We start from the raw sequence: 17,239 nt of genomic DNA, 5'->3' as shown, positions 1-17,239 counted from the left end.
TCTCTCTCTCTCTCTCTCTCTCTCTCTCTCTCTCTCTCTCTCTCTCTTTCTCCCTTTCTCCCTTTCTCCCTTTCTTCTCCCTCTTTCTTTCTTTCTTTCTTTCTTTCTTTCTTTCTTTCTTTCTTTCTTTCTTTCTTTCTTTCTTCCCACTTCCACTGTAGAACTCATGCCGGAGTTAAAGGTGGGTTTCCTGTCAAGTGTTACCGAGTTCTGGATCAGGCTGTGTCTCTGTTTTCACCATGGTCTTTGTGCGTTGTCTAGAGCCTCATCTTATTGACTTGACGGACTCCCTGTTCCTTTTCTTGCGGTGATCTACATCCTCAGCTTCTTTCTCTAGGGAAGTCTTTATTGCGAGTTCATCTTTGGAATAAATTCTTTGCTGGTCGTTTTCTCTCAGTTCTCTGAATCCACCATCTCTGGTCCACCAGGCCTTGGTTAAGAAATACACTTGTAAGTAGCCTTAGAGGCCTCCCTTATCTACAAAAGATCACTCTTTGTTGCTTTGAAATTCCTCCTCTGATGTTGATGGTTTAATTCTATGATATCACAGTTTAGATTTCTCTGGGTTTTCTGGGTTTGTGGTAGTTGGGCATATTGGGCTTCTTCAAGCTGGAGACACGGATTCTTGTTTTCCATGCCTTGGATGATCATGCCATGCATTAGAATTCATTCTCTTTTATAATTTGTTCAAGGCACACCGGGCACACTCCATGTATCTCTGAGATTTTCTTTATTATTTTTGTTTCCTTTTTTTCTCCTATGGTTGAAGGAGAATTTCAGATGACCTGTCTGTGGGTCAGGTTGGTATTTCCATTGTGTAATTCTGCCCTGTTTAGTTGACTCAATGGGTCATGTCCTCCTGGTGTCCTCGACCCTCTCTGGTTCCTACAATCTCCACCCCCTCCCTCCACCCCCCTGCCATGAGGTTCCCTGAGCTCCAAGGGGAGAGACTAACAGAGACCTCCATTGGACAGCTCCATTGAAATCTACAGCTCCTCTAGTACTTTCTGGATCACCAATGCTCTCGATCTTTAAAATTTTTTTCCAAGTACTGTTACTATTCATGTTTTGTTTGTCTCAGTTTTCCGACCCTGTCTAGTAATCACAATGTTCCTTTAAACTCATTTCCAGGAAATTCATCTTCTCTCTCTCTCTCTCTCTCTCTCTCTCTCTCTCTCTCTCTCTCTAACAGATCTGAGGTTTTGAGTTAGGGCAATTTAATCGTCTTGCGTTTCTCTGTTCCTTTGTGGGTTCAGTAGCTTTCTCTTTGAACCTGCGCATTTAGAAAAAAAAAAGGCTGCCTCGTTGGTCTCTGTGCATCCCTTCCATCAGACCTTCTCCTGTGTCCAGCTAGCTATCCTGGCCGCTTCTTAAACCTTTTCTAGGGAGGTGTTTTCCATGGGTACGTAGTGTAACTTTCCAAGTGAGTGAGTGGGGTATATTGGATCAGTCTTTGGGTGTTTGTAGCCTCTTGCTCTCTGCAGCCTATCTGAAGCCTTTCAGGCTTCCTGACAAATGCATGGCATTTGAATTCTCTGTTGTTCTCTGGATCTGTCCCCCCCCCCGAACCCCCTTCTGCCTTGTACAAGGTTTGTTGGATCTGTCTGTGCTCTGAGTCTCACAGGACAGATCCCCTCGCTCAGAGGGCCTCCAGGAGAGCAAAGGCGGTATCCACATTCCAGCCTTCTCTTCCACCCCAGCAGAGGAGCCACTTGTCCAGAGCGTTTTTGAAGCAGACTGTTGGCTTGGCCCACCAGACCCCCCATGGCCACTGTAACTGCTAAACTCATTTTGGTTTTCTGTTGTCATAGGTTTTTGTTTTGTTTTGTTTTGTTTTGTTTTGTTTTGTTTTTTTGTGTCAACTTGATAGACACCTGGGTATGCCTGGAGAGAAGGGGCCTTAATTGAGGGACCCACTCCATCCCGCTGGCCCGTGGACGTGTCTATGGGGCGTTTTCTTGATTGCCACTCCTGGCTGGGTGGCTAGGTATCATGAGTTGTATGAGAAGGCAAGCCAAACAAGCTGTGGAGAGCAGGCCAGTGAGCAGCTCTGCTTTGTGGCATCTGCTTCAGTTCCTGCCTTGGCTTCCATCAACAATGGGTGGGCTGTATATCCTGTGAGCCACAGGAACCCTTTTATTCCCAAGGCTGCGCTGCTTTTGGTCAGCTTTTGATCACAGCAACAGAAAGCAACTACNCCCCCCCCCCCGACAATCTGCTACCCCCCACGTTGAAGGTGTGCTAGTTCCTCCTTCAGTGCCCTGAGTTGGGCGGGACAGAAAGGTTAGCATTTTTGTCTAAGCTCCTTCCCACAGTTACCTGGCAATGGCAGGTATGCTTGACTCACTATAAAAGGGGTTGCTGGGTTTGGGGGTTGGTGTCCTTCCTTGCTCTCTCTTGCTCCTGCTCTGTCCTCCTGTCCCTCCCGCCTTCCTGGTCATAAGCTGTTCTGTTTGGGAGAGAGGCTGGTGTGCAGCAGGGGTGCCTTTGTCTCTCCTTGTGATGTACTTGTTCTTGGTTCTGAGTTGCCTGAGGTACTGGGAATTCTGAACTGACTCCTGGAGTCTCATAAAGGCCTCCCAGGCAGTGTGCCTTTGCTGAGTCAGCATTTCTCTGGGTGGATGACAGGCAGAGCTCCCTGCCCTACCATCTCAGTGTGTTCTCACTGTATCCCAGCATTCCACACTGTGCTGCCAGCTGGCTCGTTATTGACATGTTCTCTGTATTAGAAGGACTAAGGAATCAATGGGTGTTTCATTCAAAAGTAGCTGTAGAGTGTTACTTCCAAAATCAAGGGCAGAAGAGGCTCTGTCATTGAGTTCTCTGGGTTTTCTCAACAGATATTTTCTTTTAAAAAACCGTTTTCCTCCATTCTGTGGTTTTACTCTCAGGAGAGGCCGCTTAAAATTCAGCTGGGTAGTTTTTGTGATGTCTCACACAGGCTCCGTAACCTTCATGACATATACAGCCTTAGGGTATGTGTGTGTGTGTGTGTGTGTGTGTGTGTGTGTGTGTGTGTAGTGTTTGTATGTGTGTTCCTTTCTCTGAGGGCAGAAATTGGACTCATGTGAACTGCTGAGAGGGTACAAATGCCTTGGCACAGGTTTCAGCTCACAGCTGTAACAGCTGGCAGACCATGGGGGCTAACGTGAGGGGTATGCCCTGGCTAGAATGACATCAGTAAGGTGTTCTCTGCCTCTGGGCCAGCCTGCGGATGAATGAAGATCTATTCCCTGCAGGGAAGTAGGTGATTGATCAGCAAGCCTCCGTTATAGGGTATTGCCGTCCTTGACAGCATTTCTAATAGTTAAGAAAACTTGTATCAACCAGGTAAAATGTGGAAGGCCAGCCTCTGGGTGTTGTCGTGGATGCTTAGGTTTGGACTCTGTACATTCTTCACAAACACCACATTGTTGAGGAAGAGGGATTCGACAGTGAGCTATAACTGACTGCCATTTCACCAAGGGGCAGCTTCCTGCACACATCTGGAATCTGTTTGTGTTTCCACGTCAGATACACCTGGGCAGCCAAAATATTATCTACCTACTTCATTTTTCACCAGAGACCAGCAGCAGGGAGAACCTTGACCAAATTCCTGCCTCCTCTCTGAACACTGAGGCAGGTTCCTGGGGGAGGGAGCTGAGAAGACAGACCAAGCCCCTCACCATCAGGAGCCCCCTCAGGCCTGCCACTGGAAATAGGAATTCTGCTGGTCATTCTAGACAATAGAGCTGCCCTATTATAATTATAATTATATAATATAATAATATATTATATATAATATATATAATATATATAAATATATAATATAATAATATAATAATAATAATAATTATTATTATTATTGTTTAAAGACTGCCTTTCCTTTCCTCTCAGGTAGTTGGCAGCTAGCAATTTAAATGAGCCATGTTTATGAATGGCTGCAGAAATCCTCTCCTCTCGAAGCCAGTATCTATCCATCAGCCTCCTTGTGGCACTTCATTGCGGAGACAGCAGGGACAGAGCTCATCAGAATCACCCCAGCGGAATGTAGTAATAGGAGAAGAGAAATAGATGACATATTTATGTAGTCTTTGAAAAGCAGTGGGACAGTGAGATGACTTGGAACATATGCAACCACGTTAAATAATTATTAACCTTCCGTGGCTTGCAGACTTTGGGCATATATACTGGTGTCCATGTGTGTCGTACGCTTGAAACATGAATGAGGCTTTTAAAATAATCAAATTAAAAGTATTTGTCAATGCAAGTTCTGGGTAGCTTCAAAGCTAGCTTCCAAAATTAGAAGGAAAAGTATAAATGGAGGGAGGAGTAATGCCTGCCGGGTTTTAGTTGAGGGAGTAGAGTAAGCACGTCCATTGTGATCGGGTTCCCCATGTAGAGTGTAGTTGGGGAGTGAGCTCTTTTCTTATAATGTATTCCACACTGGGGATAGAGGTGGCTTTACAGTTATGTGTAGTTTCTGGGGAAGCTAGACCCTTCTCTAGTCCTAGGGTTGGTTTCCAGGTAAGGTGGCAAAGGCTCCACTGAGCTGAGCCTTTGGTTCTTGAACCAGAATTTTTTCAAGAGGTTTTGTTCACAAGGGCAGTGTGACTCTGCTTAGCTGAAGTCACACCATCAAACAAGCCTGTGGTCTCCCAAGCCACCCGCCACCTCTTGGCCCACACCTGTGCCTGGTTTACTGAAGTCAGCATTTGCCAGCGCCTTGCACTTGTTTGAAAGAACCAGGAGTATAGGTCGAGAACCCTTTGTAAACCCTGAGGGGGAAACCAGCGTCCTCTTTGCACTCGTGGTGTGGTCGTGGAGATGAGGAGATGGGAGATTTCAACAGCTTCATGGTTGGCAGAAGCTAGGAGCTAAGGAACTTCATGCAGTGCAAATCCACATGCTTTGCAAAGTCCTGTGTGCTTGTCTAGCTGTAGTTGAAGGAAGGAGAGAGCTAAGAGCTGAGCTGTTGCTGGTGGGCAGAGGCTCACCTCTTAGAATGCCTCTCTGAGACATCTATCTTACTCCCCTCTCTTCCCCCTTCCTTCTTGTCCCTTCTCCTCCCGTCCTTTCTCCTTCCTTCCTTCCTTCCTTCCTTCCTTCCTTCCTTCCTTTTGACTTTTCTTTTCTTTCCTTTCCTTTCCTTTCCTTTCCTTTCCTTTCCTTTCCTTTCCTTTCCTTTCCTTTTCTTTTCTTTTCTTTTCTTTTCTTTTCTTTTCTTTTCTTTCTTTCTTCCTCAGTCAAAGGTAATCAGCCCTACAAAGGCCCATACTTCCTGAGCCTCCCCCGTCCCCTTTCCCTTTGCACAGATCAACCAAGAGTGGCAGACTGTGAAGTTGAACACCCCACACATGGGATCATAAACAGTTATCACTTGCATCAGGGATAAAAGACAGAGGCCATCTTGGCTTGAGTGTGCTTCCCAGCTTGATTGGGTACTGGTACACTCCTTTGACAACAAAATTGCTTTGGGAAGACACTTTCACTTTGGTCATGTGTTCTTCTTGCTCAACAATAAGACCTTTCTTTCCCCGCTGCTTGCAACCAGTTCTTCCAACAGTGAACTGAAGGCGCTGTGGTCCCCAGGGACCCGCAAAAGGGTGGTGTTTCACTTCCTGTCCATGTTGCCATGGACGGCTCTTAGCTGCAGGGGACCAGTCTGAGTCTCAGAACACCGCATAGCTCCTCCTCCCCTTTTAGAAGACATGACCCTGAATCTACAGAGCAGGTAGATTTGCTCTCCACTGGGGCCCTGGAGCCCACACTGAACTCAGAGATGGTGTTATTTTAATTGTTAAGTGAGAAAAAACGACAGGTTGTAAATTAGGCTAATTGAGCTGCAGAATTCTGGCTTCCTGCAATTTAAGACTCTATCCTGGGCATAAATGAAATATTCAGAAATCAGAGGAGCTAGAGATGAAACCTGCAGGGGGAAAAGTTTAGTTTAGAATAAGGTCTTAAAATTCCAGGGATTTAAAGTACAGGCTTCGTTCTGTGTGGGCCTCCGCTGCCGGGACCAGGTTGTTAGTGAGGAACCGTGTACGCTGTGAGCCTGGCAGTTAGCCTGGAGTGCAGAATAAAGGGTTTAATCCGGAAAGTTCTTCAGCCTTGGCTCTTTGAGATGGAGCTCTGCTCTGGATTTCCTCAGTCAGATGCCGTTTAGCCTGTTATGACAGTTGTTGCAGCTGAAAGAAATGATAACATTAGTTATCCAGGAATCAAGAGCGGAGGTTCCTTCCTGAGAACAGAAGATTGGCCGCAGCCAGCCGCCAATCTACTCTTTCTCAGAAGCCTGGGACCCCTGGGACCATCAGAAATGTTGACGCTCAGCCTCTTGGTCCACCAGCTGGTTAACAATCTGCATTTCAGCAGCCATCTTGGGAAGATTCATACGTATAAGGAAGTCTGAGATGCAAACCGAGGCCGCTAAGTGGCCTGGATAATTTCAGTAAATCTTCATGGCGGCCTGCATGGAGTGTGTTTGTGTGGAGAGACAGACCCTGTGCCTAATATAGAGGAGCTTGCCATCTAGGGAAAACAGGCATGACCTCACAAATGAGAGTCTCCAGCCGCCAGGACACGGATGAGCAGAAGCCTGGCTGTTCTTTGCTTTGGCGGGCAGGTCCCTTCTATCCTCAACAAAGCAGAGTGGAGAGAGAGAGTGGAGAGGCATTGGGAAGAAGGCCTGTTTACTTAGTAGCCTGTTTACTTAGTAAACTCATCCTCTACACACCTCGACACCCCTGCTGCAGAGATAGAGTTAGGTCCCTGGAGCTCAAAGCCTCCTGGGATGTGAGATAAGAGGAGGCAGGAGCTACAGTCTAGTGGAATATCAATTGCAGAGTATAGAGGCTCAGCTTTGGTTCTGTGCAGGCTGGCTCTTGAAAGGCTTCTGAGTGGAAAGGAGGTGGATTTTTAGCTGAGACAATTCAGCTCTACGCTAGCATAGCACCCAACTCCGGCTGTCTGCTCCTCATTCCTGTCTGAGCTGCAGAGGTCAAAGATCAACACATGCAGAAGAGAGAAGGGGCCCCAGGGATTCCGTGGGATCTGCAGACTGGAGAAGGCTTTGGTCTGAAGGATGCTCTGAGATTGGGGAAGTAGTCACGTTTGGTACACACGATAGTTTCAAACGTTCCCAAAGACTGCTAATCTCTGCTGGGTGTTAGACCCAGTCACTCTGAGTGGTGGACAGAGAGAGCTTTTAAATGCTGCTGATCTCGCCAGAGCCAATTAAAGGTGCAGTGCTGGCTGGGGCTGCCCTAGGAGCTTAATTTATGGAACAACTACCTGGTGCAGAGCACAGGGTGAGATGCATGGGGGAGCAAAGAGACAATGAAGAATGTGGCTCAGGCACAGACTCTTAAACAGGGCAGGGTCTTGTTTGTCCTTTTGGACAGAGCCTGGCTGTGAATCAGTCACTAGAGATCCTAGCCTGGGATAAACAACAGACATGTGACCAGCAATACTAACTACTTTCCTTAGAGAACAGAGCATGTTCATGACACCTTGCTGGAGATTTTATCTGTGACATTTCTAATTAATTTTAAAAAAAATCCCCAAGGCAGGTTCTATTATCTGTTTTGTATAGGTGAGGAAAATGAGCCTCAGAAATCTTCTCGCCGGCAGAGCTGGGACTCCAGCGCAGCCTCGTCAAATGCTAAAGCCTGGTCTTCTTTTAACTGAACCATGTACTACATTTAAATCTGGTCAGGTTACTCTAGGACCAAAGGCCATGGGGCTTGTGACTTTGGATTTTGGAGGTCTTGGAACCACTGTGGGAGACATCAGGGTTACCTTGGTGTTGAGGGTCTTGGAAGGAAGCACTGTGGTGGACATCAGTGTTGAGGAGAAGCCAATGACTCTTTGTGGTCACCCACTGATGAGCAGTGGTGAGGCTGCCTGCCTCGAGTGAAGCAGGCTGAGGAAATGGAGTAGACACACTGTGTGTCCCCTCAGGAGATGGAATGGAGTAGACACATTGTGTATTCTCTCAGGAGAAGGAATGTAGTAGACACACTGTGTGTTCTCTCAGGAGAGGGAATGTAGTAGACACACTGTGTGTTTTCTCAGGAGATGGAATGGAGTAGACACATTGTGTGTTCTTTCAGGAGAGGGAGTAGAATAATAGACACGCTGTGTGTTCTCTCAGGAGAGGGAATGGAACAGACATGCTGTGTGTTCTCTCAGGATCTTGGACTTTGAATAGTGTTGGCCCCTGGACAGAGAAGCCTCTGGGGATGTTTCAGAGCCTGAGTCCAGGTTTTACTGGTATGATCTGGGTACAGGGAACTCAGGGAAAATGAGAAGAAGAAAAGTAAGTGTGGCTCTGCAGAGATTGGGATCATCTAAGAGAACAGGGAGGGGCCAGCTAGGGGCTGGGAGGAGCTGCCCTCTATTCTGCTCCTGTCTTTATAGGAAGATGCTGTGGAAGCTGCTTGATTCTCCCAGGATGAGGAGCCTTCAGGCCATGCAATAAATAATCTAAACATACTGGAAAACTCTTTTGTTCTGTTCTTCATGAATACACCCTATTGTATAAGCCCTGGTCTCTGGAACCCATGGAGACTTAAAAGGAAGCATTTGCCAGGGAAGGTGGGTTCTTGGCCAAGTGATGGATAGGGTGAGCTACCTTTCCCAGCCTGGGGTCAGATCATTTCAGGGGAGCTGTATGGTTGAGGATAGAGCCGAGTTCTCCTATGGGTCCCCCTCTGAGGCTGTCAGGAAGCATTCCCATGGATGGTGGTCTCAGGTGCCAGGCTTTCGGATAGTTTTCCAGGCAAGCATTGTCAGTGGTGGGGTGGCCCACTTTGCTCCTTCTCTGTGACCTTTGCTCCCAGCAGAGCCCCACCCTTCTGCATGCACACACCTTGTCCCTGATGCTAAGCAGGTGATTCTGTGTACCTCACCGCAGGGACTAGTTCAGTGCTGCTCTGAATTGTACAGCTGCATACTTATTGAGGCACCATCCTGCCGAGCTCTGGGAGGAGACTCCTGGTGAGAATTTCAGGAGCCACTGAAAATGGCCGATGGGGGTACACTTTGGTTCAGGGCGTATAAAACACTCTCCGTTGTCCCCTAAAGATAACGGTGCCATTCTGCATTCAGATGCTGATGACTGAGGAGGCTGCAAGGCCAAGGCCAGTCAGGTTTAATAGATGATAGGAGGTGGCAGGAGAGTAGGCATGCCCCATTCTGCTCTTCTCTTCTCTGGAGGTAGCTTAGAGGCACAAAGCACAGAAATGGACAGGAATACGGGACAGAAAAGGCACTTATTCTCAGAATTAGAAGCCTTTAGGCTCACTGGGCTCCTGAGATGATCACACCCCCCACTCACAGCATCCCTTAAGGATGGAGTTTTGTAAAGAACCTGGAGTCCCAGGTTACTGTCACTTTTGGTGGGGGGGCAGTAGAGTTTTAACTTGAGTCTGAAAAACAGAGGCAAACTTGAAAACTCTAATCTTGCTACTTAGTTGCTGGTAGGGCAATGAAGATTTTGGATGTGTTTGAGGGGTGTGGTTTTCTTGAGCGTTCCAGGGCCAGACCTCCTGAGATCCCAAGCTTAGTCATGGACTCTCACAGTAGCACCTGGAGCCCCTGCAGTTCCGCTGCTCCAGGGGATTCTCCGTGGTTAAGAGTATGAGGGAATGAAGGTTGACCGCTGAGGCAGCTCCTGAGGGGTTTCAGGCGTGTTTTGAAACGGAATGTGTCTAAGATCACTCTGTAAAGAAGTACCCTAAAGAATGACATTTCCAGGCAGCTCCTCGGTACCCAGCTGCCTGGCGGTTGCAATTTGGGGATAGAAAGAGAGACTTTTTGTCAGCTAGTAAAGCCTAATTAATGTGGACAGGCTAAGTAAATGAGAGCAGAGGTACGCTCTGTGGGACTAGACAGCCATGAGTAGTGACTGACACAGGAGGTGGGGAGTTCACCCCTTCTTCACTATAAAAAGCAGGCTACAAAGGAGAGGGCGCAGCAGTATTGCATGTGCTTGTGATTTAGAAGCAAATACAGACCAAGCCTGGTGAGGCAGACCTCAAATCTTTAACAATGACTTTCTGGAAAGTCAGCGGGTGGGTGATTATTTTTTCATATTTTTATATGTTTGTGCTAACTTGAGGCAATAGTTATAGTTCTCAAGCTGAAGGAGAAAAGTCAGTGTGTGTGTGCGTGTGTGTGTGTGTGCGCATATGAAGATCAGATTCAAGAAAAAAATGGGTAAATATTTTGGAATTGTTTAGAATTATGCTATGCAGTTTCAAATGAAGAAAAGGGCCTGAGGATGGCTTCACCATTCTCTCAGGCTTCTAACTATACAATGAAATGGTCTATGAAGAGTCTAAGACAGCGGCATTTTTAATATATACCCAGTTTCAAACTAACAATTAAGCAACCAACACGTAGACCATGGGAACAAACATAAACCTAGAATTGCCTGTTCCCATCCACCACAAATTGATGGTAGCAGTTCACACATAGTAGGTGCTCAGAAAAATGATTAGTTCGCCCCTCCCCCACAAGCAGGGTGTCTCAATCTCCTTGCAGTGAAATCACAACTCTTCGAAGCAAACCACAAAAATAGCTACTTTGAATTCATTCCTCTTGGATTAGCTGTTTGTTAAGCCAACACCAGTGCTTCTTGTCTGGTGGCCTGAGAGATTAGTACCCACTTTGAAACGTGCGCTTTTAAAGATGAAAACAGCATGGATTTCTAGCCTGGCCTGTGGGACCTTTGCTCTGAGGAGAGGAGGGTTTTCGCCGGCAGATCTTCTAGCTGAGGGTACCTGTGTTTAGGAGCAGAGCGACCCTGCTACTTTGTAATACCGGCTAAATGGATTTGAAAGCATGTCTTGCCTGCCTCTGGGGGAGGTAGTTTCTTTCATGTTCAGCATCATAGCCTCTCATTTCCTGGGTTACTTTTGCCATATTTCACGGACATTATTCAGTAGAAAACAGCCAGTAAATATTCCCTAAGTTATTAATTCATTAATAAGCCCATTAGGCTCTGGCTGCTCTGCAGTGACTAATGGCAAGGACCCCTCCCACACCCAACTGCCTTTTTCAGTTACACATGCCCCTGCTGGGCAGTGCCTGGCCAGGCTGGGAAAGGGCCAAGAGCTGTGGGCTGAAGTGACTCTAGATCTGTGTGTGAACTCTCCTTGCTTACCAGAGAGCTTTGCAGAAGCCAGCGCCTCCAATGCATGTTGTGTTTGTGATTAATGAGTCTGGCGCACCGGTCTACCCTGCTTTCTACCGAACAATTATTTTAACTGTACCCTCCTTTGGGGAATTGCTCCTTATGGTTAATAAATCAGCAAATGATGGAGAATTCTTAAATGAAGATAACGGTGGTGTGCTTCCACCTGGATGCCATTATGCTGTGATCGTAAAAATTACAGTGAGGTGTGTTGTTGCTTCTGCTGCTTCTACTCCTGCTTTCCCTCCCCTCCCCTCCCCCTTCCTCCTCCTCCTCCTCCTCTACCTCCTCTTCCTCCTCCTTCAAAATCCTTTCAGGAAGGTGATGTTCTTTTCGTCTTATGGGACTGGCTAACTTGCTTGAGGCACACAGTCAATGAATGGCACAAGCCAATTGCACATAGGACCCGGCTCCAAAATCTATGCTGTTTTTAGGTTTTGGGGGTGGGGTTGTGAGTGGGGGTTGTCCTGTGTAGATGTGGGCATCATGTGGTGGCGTCTCGGTGACTAGATTTTTGCAACATATATGGAAACAGAGACAGTGGATAATCCTTCATTAAAAATGCCCATAGCATACCTGTTGATTGCCTTCCTGTGATGGTAGGACCGATGGATGGTGGGAAGACCCAGTGCCTACAGACCTTGGTGGATGTGACACTTCATATGTGGCATCAGTCTTCTAACCTAATCATGGTGACATTTGTATGTGATGTGTATTGTCTGAACATACTACTAAGTAAACATAGGTCATGTGCTCAAGGTCACTCAGCTTTGAGGTGGGAAAAACAGCGTTTCCAGTAGGTTTGTTTGTTTGGTTGGTTTTTTTGCATATTGTAAACAAATGAGAGTCAGGTCCTAGCCATGCCTGCATCAGTGCATCTGACAAACACTTGGGTTGCTCATGAGGAAAAGGGTGGGCATGTGAGCAAGAACAGCAGCGAGCCAAGGAGAAGCTCTGCGAGGCCTTCTGTTCTGGGTAGAAAGGTCTCCAACGGACCTTATGCTAAGGCTTGGGATGTTGAAAAGTGATTGAATCATGAAGGTTCCAACCTTGTCAATGAAGGATTTCTGAATCGATGACTTTAGAGCTTCATTGGTTATTGGGAGGCAGGCTTGTTGGAGGGATAATTCTTCAGGCTATGAATGGGTATGCCTTTAGGGGCTATGTCTGGTCTCTAGTCTCATTCTCCCTCAGTGACTCTGCTTCTGGGCTGTCCTGAGGTGAACAGCTTCTCTCTGTCCTTCCACCCCGATATTTCTGCCCTGACACAGCCCCAGACACAGTGCAGCCTGTCGTTTGTGGACAGATGTGAGCCCAGTTAATCTTTCCTCCTTGAAGCCAATCTTCCTAGGGACTTGGTTAGTGTCCTATAAGCTGAGTAGCCCGAGGTGCTGCATTCACCCCCAGAAGAGGCCTGACAAGAATGGCTGTGGTGGAGGGGGGCTAGGCTCAATGCAAGGCTCGTTGAGCCTGTTGAAACATCAAGGGAGTGTGGCCAGGGATCTTCATGGGCCGGATGCCCTGAAGTTCTGGCGGTTTCTGCCCTCCATTTTCCTCATGTACAGCAACCCCTGCCTATGGGCTCCTACTTCCTTCCCTTGTGCCAAGAGCATGATGGGAAAGTCTGGTAAACATCAGAGGATATAAAGGAGAAGGACAGATGGCAGCCAAATAGGTGTCCCTCATGTCTTCCTGAAGATCTGGCTCTTTTGAATGGCTTCCCCCCAGTGTAGAATTGGCTGTCTTCTTGGTTCTAATATAAAAGTACTCTTACTTTTCTCAGAGTAATCAAATTCTTTAGAAAAGCACAAAGACATTTTTAAAAACTCTACAATCTCATCAGTTGAAGATAAGCAAGTTAAACCTGTACGCAAATGTCTTCAGCCACAGTGTTTCTTGTGTATATGCCTGCAGCTCCTGCTGTCTTTTTCTGAATATAACATCACTTTGTGTTTTTGCCTCATACCACAGCCTGCCTGGGTCCTCCTTACCTGCCAACACATCTACACACGTTCCTTTGTTCTGATAGCTGCTGAGTGCTCTGTGGATTGGTTGCACACACATCTCATTTGGCTGGATATTGGTCAGGGTCCCTGGGTGGCACAGTTGGTACTTTAGGTGTTTGCAGCAGAGAAAACATAACTCAGGAAATGGGCCACAAAAGGCCTGTCTTAGTCAGTGGTCTACGCCTGTGAGGAGGCACCATGACCATGGCAACTCTTATAAAGGAAAGCGTTTAAGTGGAGCCGGCTAACAGGTCACAGGTTTAGTCCATTGTCATCATGGCAGGAAACATGGTGGCACACAGGCAGACATGGTGCTGGAGAGGTAGCTGAGAGTTCTACATTCAGATCAGCAGGCAGCAGGAATAGACAGACACTGGGCCTAGCTTGAAGATTTGAAACCTCAAAGCCCTCCCCAGTGACACACTTACTCTATCAAGGCCACACCTACTCTAACAAGACCACACCTACTCCAACAAGGCCACACCTACTCCAACAAGGTCACACCCACTCCAACAAGGCCACACCTACTATATCAGGGCCACACCCATTCCAACAAGGCCACACTTACTCCACATCTCCAATCTGTTAAGTAGTTCAGCTCCCTAATGACCAAAGAGGTCCATTCTGTGAGCCTTTGGAGGTGGGGCATTCTTATTCAAACCAGGGCAGGGCCAGAGGTGAGGTCAGGAATTTACTGACTCTCTTGGTAGAGCACAGCTGAAGGTGACCGCAGAGGGTCAGGCTCTGGAGCTCTCTGGTGGGAAGCTAGAGCCTCAGCAGGTCTTCCAAGCCAGGGTTCTGAGTGAGGACCGAGGCACCAGGAAGAGCATGCTTACTGTTGAGTAGCTACTCAAACTGGGCAGACCGGGCTACACCCACTTCCCCTTCAGCATTCTCCTTGCCTCCTACAGGAAAATACCGCCTTGTGGCTAGAGAGGAAGAACAGGGATTCCCTCGGACATCTCACATACAAATGACTGGCATAGATGGGAGTAGGCAGCTTGGTAATGGGGTTTTTATATGTCTAAAACAACTCGGAAGGACACATGGAGTGGTGTGATTTTACTATGCCTTGTGCTGGATTAAGTCCACTGGGCGCCCCCGTGGGACACATCCTGTGCTCCGTGGCTTTGTTCAGTAGGTATATCATTCTGACAGCCACTGCCCGGCAAGCGTTTACTAACTGGCAAGCCCATGCCGGGTTCTTTGTGTCTATCAGCATTTTAGTCTCCATGGTTCGTGGTACCACATCTCATTTCTTTGTAACCACGGTCCCCTTTTCCTCATTATATAAATGCAGCCCGCGTTCCTGGAAATGAACATGTTTGCTGAGTCAGCTCTCGGTAAGGCATGACACCTGGGCCTTCAGCTTCAGTCACTGGCTGCCGTCCTTCCTGGCACTTTCCCCCCAGGCCGTGTGAGACATCTGTCTGCGTCTCCCACTCCTCAGTCATAACAACCGAGCACTGCTCTGCTCTTGATGCAGGGGCTATGGTGAGGTCCTCTCTAAGTCACCATTCTGCCACTGTTCTCTAAGGGTTGACTGGCCACTGTTTCCCCCGTCCTGAAAGTTGCCTTCTGGAGAATGCATACTTTAGCAACGCCTGCCTCAGTTTTTCTTTGCTATACCCGCTTCCTATAATCCACTGTGGAGCATAGCCCGGCGGGTAAAATACACTGAGCAGGAGCAAAACAAATAGCGAGAGAGTAAATGGACACCGCAGAGAAAAAACACAGAGCCCTCTCCCATCCTGGCCCGTCCCATTCCAGTCCTGCCTTTCCTAGCACCTCCCATCATAACCCTGCCCATCCTAGCTCTCCCATCCTGGCCCCTCCCATTCTGGTCCCGCCCTCCTGGCACCTCCCCTCCTAGCCCCACCCATCCTAGCCCTCCCAAGGGAGGGTGTTGCTTGTTTTTGCTGGATGGAATGAGGGGATATACCTGGGAAAAGGAGTTGCACATTTAAATCTTGCAGTTATGGTTTGTATGGTCCATTCTTGGTTGCTAGGTAAATATTTTGGTGTTTTAAGCAGGTGGTTGTCTCATGTCAACTCAGCCTCAGCACCCCCCCCCCCCCCCCCCGACTTCAGGTCCCTGAGAACAAGGACTTGAGTTCTTTGCATCTGGTTCTACTCTGGACGCTCTGTAGCTCCTATTTTAGAAAAATTTTAATCTCAATCTGGGGTTTCTACTCCACCTTTGACCATTCAGTTCCCAGATAAAAGACACACACAACCTTTATATTTACAATACACCTTAAAAAGCACAAGAGCTGAGCAGATATCTACCCTACATACTATTAAAATCTATTTCCTATTGATCGAGCTATTACTATGTTTCATCCAGGCTGCTCTTAACTCCAAATGGCCAGCCCTCAGGGCCGTGTTTCTATGAACTCAGCTACCATGGTGGCTTCTCCTTCTTCACCTTCACTCTTCCTCCAGCAAGGTCCCTCCAAACCCAACCACCTCTAATCCCTCCAATAATTGGCTGTAGCAAATTTTATTTAACCAATAGTTTTAAATCAAGGAACAAGGTTTCCACAAGAAAAGCTTGTCAACAGAAGTTATTGGTAAGCCTAGACCGTCGGGTGTAGAATTTAGCATTTAGATTCATAGCAATAGAGGAAACCTCAATAGGTCTTTTCGTAATGCTGAGAAATGGACCCATTTCTATTTGGTACAAGACACAGGATCACACTTATTGTTTATGGTTGGTGTGGAAAACATTCCAGGATCTCAAGCAAGCCACTCTCCTGACCACCACAGACCTCCGTATCCAGCGGGGAGGGGCTATCAAAATCAACCCTGTTTCCTAGCCTACGGAGTTGAGCTTCAGAGAGGCTGGATAAGCAGCTGTGGAGTGATGGGTCTGGGCAGTGGGATGGGGCTGTGTGAGGGTCCTGTGGGTGTATGGTGTATCAGGAAACCTTTGTTTTTCCAGAGAGGACAGTGAACTCTCCAAGATCATGGCCACTCCCACAGGTGGAGATCCAGATTTAGTGCAGCTTGAAGCTTCTGGCGTGTGTGGACATTCTTTTCAGTAGCTCCAAATAATTATTTAGACACTGATGTGTAAAATGATTTGTTCTTTGGGCGTAGAAAATAGTCAAGGAAGTATAACTTTTCAAAAGCATGTACATATTACAAACATAATATATTTTAGAAATTAACTGCCCAACACACCTCTGCAATAAATTTTGCCCCGCGTGTTTTTACAGCATGCTCTTTGATCATTTCTTTATGTGACATCAATTTTGTAATATTCTCTACAGAGAGATTAGAAAGATAATTCAGCCTTCCTCTAGTGGCTGAGCAAATTTGTTTTTATATTTGATAATTGGATGCACAAAGCATACAACTTCCAACACAGATGCGCTCTGCTTGTTTGCGGTGTTATGCCCCTCGAGCACAGGGATTTGAATTATTTCCATGTCATGTGACTCCCATAAAAATAAAGGATGCAGCCTTGGTATTTGCAGTGCCATCTTCTGCATTATTGGGACGCTTGCTGGCAGGGAGTGTCATGTTGCGTTGCTCCAAGGTCTTCACTTCCGTTTTGTTTGCTCTGTTGCTGGGAGATTCCAGACATCTTGACACACAGTCTAGATTCTCGTTTGGCATGCTTCCAAACTCACTTCTTCTCCATGCTAGGTACTTCCAGTGCTGGGCACATCCCTCTTGTTATATGACTCTTAGTGCCACCATGACCCTTGATGGGTAACAGCATTTCTGAAAGACATCTCTGTACCATCATGGCCAACAATGGCTTTGACAACACGGAGATAATGTGGACTAAGTTCTCCATGTGACTCAGTTCTGATTGTATGCTCATTTGGTCCCTTCTTCCTGGGTTTCAGTATTTTCTGGGATAAGGTAGAATGAGGCAGAGCAGATGCAGGATGGAAAGAGGTCTTAAACAACCATGCTTAGGACAAAAACTTACCTTGTACAGTTTGTGTGACCAAGCATGTGATACCTGAGCACATTTCTAGGGCCTGGCCTGGGGTCTCAGGGGAGCGTGTACGAGGAAGGGCCCTCAGCTTTTATG

The 17,239-nt window shown here is 47.1% G+C and overlaps 1 protein-coding gene across 4 annotated transcripts in view; it reads left to right on the top strand.

Moving 5' to 3' along the window:
• The window catches only part of Spock1 (SPARC (osteonectin), cwcv and kazal like domains proteoglycan 1), a 488,983-nt gene that overhangs the window by 164,671 nt on the left and 307,073 nt on the right, over positions 1-17,239 (top strand). The window lies entirely within an intron of this gene.

The sequence above is a fragment of the Mus caroli genome, chromosome 13 (assembly GCF_900094665.2).
Source record: "Mus caroli chromosome 13, CAROLI_EIJ_v1.1, whole genome shotgun sequence".
NCBI classification, from domain to species: domain Eukaryota; kingdom Metazoa; phylum Chordata; class Mammalia; order Rodentia; family Muridae; genus Mus; species Mus caroli.
The sequence above is the reverse complement of the archived record's forward strand: the minus strand, read 5'-3'. Positions and strand labels throughout refer to the sequence as shown.